We start from the raw sequence: 5,976 nt of genomic DNA, 5'->3' as shown, positions 1-5,976 counted from the left end.
GTTTTCTCGATTTCCTGCACTGTGCTCACCCACACAAGTCCCAGGAGCTCAGGAATCACCCACACAAACATCGCTGTGATTTAAAAAATAATTAATTTTAAAGACCAAGAACATTTACTCAACAACAATCACCAATTTTAGAATTACAACATACAATGGGCGAAAGCAAGCTTTGCAGTGTTTCCAAACTCTGGAATGGTACTCTTTGAGATTCAGAGATGAGTCAGTATTCCATTCCCAGGAACTCTCAGAAGTTCCAAAGCTATGGCTATTGAAAACATTTTCCTAATAATCTTCACACCCTCGTATTTGGTTTGCTGAACTTCTTGTCTAAAGAGTAAACTACACCAGTTGGTGTGATTTTTCTTTCGATGCCTGGTCATTTATTTGTGACTCTTGAAGACTTCTGTTTGACTGGACTCAGAAGTGGAAGCTCCCAGCGATGACAGCCGGCATCCCTTGGCAATCTGTTCCCGCTGTTTTCTTTGGCTTCCTTCATGGCTTGACCAAAAGTTTAGCATATTTTGCAGCTTCCTCCTTGGTTTTCTTAGTGTGCTGTTTCTTCAGAGCAGTATGTAGGCGTTCGTGTTGCAAGACACACGGAGTAACAAGACATTGGGTTCTGGGTGCTTTGGTCCTGTACTTCTGACCTTCCTTACTTAAAGGCTTTCTAACATGTACTGGTGGACATCATCATCTTTAGAGAGATTGAAAAGTTTTCAGATGCTGTTAGCTCTTTTGGGCCCCAACTCCTGAGGCATCTGTCAGTCTAGGAATTTCTTAATTTCTTCCTTCCTTCCTTCCTTCCTTCCTTCCTTCCTTCCTTCCTTCCTTCCTTCCTTCCTTCCTTCCTTCCTCTTCCTCCTCCTCCTCCCCTTCTCTCCTCCTTTTTTCCTCCAATAACCAAGTTGAGAACAGTCATATCAAATCATGTCAGATTCCCCACACTTGTGCGTCCTCTCTCTGGTTCTCTTTGGTTTATAAAAAGAATGCCCCTCACTTAACAGTTGACTCACTCTGCTGTGGGTCAAGATACCCAGCTTCAAGGGAAAATCTTGATGTTGTTTTCACAACTGATTCGAACCGCATGACCCTTTAACTCTTCACCCAGCGGGTCAGCAGCTACTTCTGTGGCCATGCACTTCTCATAGAAAGAATGAAGCTTTCATTCATCGTCCAGTTTAGAGAGTTTCTGATAGCCAATGTTTGGAAAGGAGACATTCATCTTGACACAGCTGACTGCCCAGTCAACAGCATGGAAAAGAGCTATATGAAGTGTTTTTAAGACTCACCACAGGAAATCTGGACAGCTATGTATTATCACTAGATACAAGCTTTGAATTAGTGGGAAAAGAGATAGTTATGTGCTTCTCATGTGGTATCAACTTCTGATCTCTCAAGTTTTTCCTTCTTGGGTATAAGCTTCCTTATGTGTGAGAGGCCAGCTCGCACCTTTTAAAAGGGTTCCTATGAGGAGGAGAGAGGGATAAGAAACTTTTAGATAGAAAGCTAGCAAAGAGGAGAAAGATAGAAACACAGAATAGCTTTGGGAGGACTTGGATCAAAACCCAGTGGTCCCTTCTGCCTCTTCAAAAGAGCTTTTTATAACAATGCTAAGGGGCAGGGCAAAAGCTCTCCCCTTGCTAGATCAAAGCACACCTCACAGCCTAGTATGGACCCTTCCAAACACCTGGTAGCCATGCCCATTGTCAAATCATCCCCTTATGCAGGCCTGCTGGGTAAAGCAAGCTCAGATTTTTGGACCCTGAATAAGTTCTAACTAGGAAACTTCTGTGGGTCTCTACATTCATGAACGTCTCTTTGTAGGTCTGGGACTGTTCTGTTTTCTTAGGATCCAGATAGTGTACTGCCTTTGGTGAGGTTTGTCGTAATCTTGTTCAGATAGTTCATCACTCAGAGGCTCCCCCTGGCTCTTGAATTCCTGACTATTACACCCACTGTCTTGTGAGCCCTCTTCAGGGCCATCTAGACTTGGCTCTAGCCAGAGTTCGATGCAGAAGAAGTTTTTGACATGGCTGTTTACAAAGTGGTTCTATCAACTTCAAAAGAAACAGTTGTTTGTTTATTTTTTGTTTATTTATATCTATGTTTTATATGTCATGGGGTCATTCTCAGGGTGCAGCCTTTACAACTCGACCCTTGCCTTGCTCTGGAGATGTCTTTAATCCTTTCAAGAGAGCATGGGTACTTGTTACTTGCTGCCATACCTGGGTGGATATTCTAGAACACAGACTCTTAAACTGTGGGTCCTCACCTGGTACAGGGCTGTATCACTGAGTGTTGGGAGTGAAAAAAAAGTTGGTAAGAGCTTGGCTGCACAATAACCAAAGATTAGTTAAAAAATTAAAGATATATTGGATCCAGCAGGCTTTTGCTAGTACTTGACCTGTGTTGCACTGTGGGACTTTACTACAGCCTTTGTTCAGAACATACAACATAAGCACTTTTCACTGTGCATGCCATCACACCATGTGACACTCATGAACACTGCCTGAAAGAACCTTGGCTCAGATTCCAGACTACTGTATATTTTGCAGTGTCTTTCCTGTACAGGTCAAGTTTTCTGTTCTTGGAAAAATATAATGGCTTAACTATAGGAAATGAAGCCTTGCTGTTTTCCTACCACCATTTCTTAGCATGTAACTATCTAATTAATATATCTTTAGATTATATTTTGTTAGAACATTTGATTTAAAAACTTGCTGTGTGACTCAAGATGGTGGACTATGACTTGACTACTCACATCTCTTACTTTCTGGATTGGCTCCTTCAGGTCTTTCTGTTCCTTGAGCTCCTCCCTGTGAAGGAGATATATAATGAAGAGTACTCATCACAAGGGAAATCGGGGCTTCTTTGTGATACCAACATGGTAGACTTTGCTGTGGATGTCTACAAAACCCTTCATTCTGATGACATCCCTCATGCTTTGTGAGAAAAGAGACACACCATTGTCATGCAACTGAGACCACTGCAGGCAGACACAGAACCACTTGTGAAGATCATTGAAGGTCCAGAAACTATAAGGCCAACGTAGTCAACCAAGGACAGTCGGAAGCTGTTTGCCTGCTTGGCAGACAAGTGTGGGTTTGGTAGGCGTACTTCAATGTATTCTACCAATGTTCCAAACTCCATCGTGAGTGGAAACAGCAGAATATCTTTACAGTTTTAGACCTTTGGTTCCAGCAACAGATTGAAATGCTTTAAGTTCACTCGGAAAAAGTGGCCTCTGAAATCTTTATGTAGAACTGGATGCAGCCATGGATGACCTAACATGGTTAAAAGACCACGGGTGATAGTTCTGAGAGTTCTCCACTTCTGTCTCTTTTGCAGCAAACCTGCCCGCTGGTTTCTGTTTTTTTCAACCGCTCCAAAGGCCAAGATAATATTATCGATTTTTTTCTGCTCCCAGCCAGAGTACCTTAATGCAGCACAGAGATTGTGTCCACATATTTTCTGCTATTTGAGCACTGCTGTTATAACAAAGATGTCTGGGATCACTATCAGAGGCTGAAGGAGGTAGTAAAAGTTACCCAGCAGGAGTCTTACACGTACAAAGACCCACTTACAGAACTTGAGTGCTTAAATGGTAACCTTGATTTTGATAGGACTCAGGAAAAGCCAAGGTGATATGAATTGGTGCTTATGAATGAATTCTTTTTGGCAGTTTGGCTTGAGGGCTTCACTGAAAACACCTATCTTTATATCTTTGAGATTTTTTTCTTACTTCCCTGAGTGTTAATATCATAGCAGATAAGCTGAATAATGTAACTAGAGTTTTCCTGCCTTGCCAACAGTCAGGACAAATCTGTCACCCGCCAGTCCCACAGCTGCTCAGACCCAACCAAGTAAACACAGAGACTTATATTGCTTACAATATAAGCCATGGCAGGCTTCTTGCTAACTGTTCTTATATCTTAAATTAATCCATTTCCATAAATCTATACCTTGCCACATGGCTCATGGCTTACCAGCATCTTCACATGCCGCTTGTCATGGTGGCGCTGGCAGTGTCTCCTTCCGCCTTCCTGTTCTTTTTTTCTCCTCTCTGTTAGTCCTGCCTATACTTCCTGCCTAGCCACTGGCCAATCAGTGTTTTATTTATTGACCAATCAGAGTAATTTGACATACAGACCATCCCACAGCAGAATAAGGCCCCAGAAAAAGCTGAAAGATGGATTGTGGGTTTGATAAGGAATGCCAGGTTGGATGCCAAGACTGATTCTAAACTGGGCCATATGGTAAAGGGTAACAACCAGTTCTACCTTATCAGCAAGTGACTGAAAAGACAAAAAGTCTTTTATTTATTTATTTTTTTTAGAAGCCAAACGTTGGCCATGAATATTGAAAAGAAACCTCACCAGAACAGTAAGTCCGAGCTTTCTGGGCTTCTGCTAAAGAAGTGCTTTAAAAAAGAAGAAAAAGGAATATAAGAAATACACAATGGCCGTTATAGAAAGGGTGGCAAGTGTTTTTAGGAGCAACATGTGTGGTCCAAAATTTGGAGAATTTGAACAAAATTGACTGTGATTCATTTTTTTAAAAGTCATCGGATAAATTTTGGCTTGGTGAAGGAAGGGTGCAAAATATCCCACCCCAGCTGGGGAGTTATCGGCCATTGATGGCTTCTGGGAAAGGGAGAGCCAGTTTTCTTCAGGGTATGGCCTCTGGAAGGTTGCTCATGCTCCAGGGGACAAGCCTATTCCCATGTGCACACAGACAGCAGTAATCGGACTAATTGAGTTTTAAAAATAAGAGACTATGAGGATGGAAGAGGGGATGCTGGGTGGAGAGGGAGGGGTGGGGACCATGTACAGTCAAGATGTATTGTAGGCACCTATGAAACTGTCAAAGAATAAATAAGTATAATTTTAAATATTTATTTTTATTTTTAACTATGTGTCTGCATGTGATCTGCACATGGGTTTGTGTATGTACATGCCATGCCCACAGAGGTCAGAAGAGGGCATCAGATCCTCTGGAACAGGAGTTACCGGTGGTTGTGAGCCTCATGCCATGGGTGCTGGGACCTGGGACTCAGTTCCTCCACAAAAGCAATGAGAGCTCTTAACTGCTGAGCCATCTCTTCAACCCACTGTAATGAGTTTGACTCTGTCCCACCAGCCAGCTCCCAAATAATGACATGGAGTCTTCTTATTGATCATGAAAGCTTGATTCTAGCGTAGGCTTGTCCCACTAGCTCTTATAACTTAAATTAACCCATATATATATATATATTTTAAATTGGTCTATGTTCTACCATGTGGCTTTTACCTCTCTCCCTTTCTGTGTGTCCAACTCATTCCGTGTTTCCATGGCATCCTTCTCACTCCTAGATTAATCTCTTATTTCCTCTCTCTCTGCCCAGAAGTCCTGCCTATACCTCCTGCCTAGCTACTGGCTACTCAGCTCTTTGTTAAACCAATCACAGCAATATATCTTCACACAGCGTATACATATCCCACAACGACCCATAAAACGTATTTTTAAAAAAATGAATTTTGGCTTGGAAACCAGACAGAATTTCCAACAATTTAAAAATGGCTCCAACATGCTTGTGTCATTTTTGTCCTGTGTATTCATGAGAAGCAGTTCTTAGCATGCCCATTCTTAGCATGGGCAGTGATAAGATCAAAATGCCAACCAACTCTGAGAAACAATGAAGAGTCTCTGTGTCCTGCAGCATCAAATATTCAGCTACAATTTAAATAATACAAAACCACATAGTGCATGCATCTCATTAGTATGCAAATTTGCGTTCATTTTTAATAAATGGTAACGTATATGCCAAAGAATTACTTTAAAATGAATTTCTTCCTGGTTTGCTGTAAGCAAACTTGTTTGCACGTTTTATAACCTATATTCCTGGGTTTGCATAACAATTTCATAGGCGAACGGGAGTAGAAGTAGAAAGCGTAAGAAGTCCTGCCCAGAGCCTCCTAACAGCTGCCAGCCCCA

The 5,976-nt window shown here is 41.9% G+C and overlaps 1 pseudogene; it reads left to right on the top strand.

Moving 5' to 3' along the window:
* The first annotated feature begins 2,737 nt into the window (after positions 1-2,737).
* Positions 2,738-4,473, top strand: LOC114701774 (annotated as a pseudogene).
* The last annotated feature ends 1,503 nt before the right edge of the window (positions 4,474-5,976 follow it).

This window comes from Peromyscus leucopus, chromosome 10 (assembly GCF_004664715.2).
Source record: "Peromyscus leucopus breed LL Stock chromosome 10, UCI_PerLeu_2.1, whole genome shotgun sequence".
NCBI lineage: Eukaryota > Metazoa > Chordata > Mammalia > Rodentia > Cricetidae > Peromyscus > Peromyscus leucopus.
Note: the sequence above shows the minus strand (reverse complement) of the source record. Positions and strands in the feature narration are given on the sequence as shown.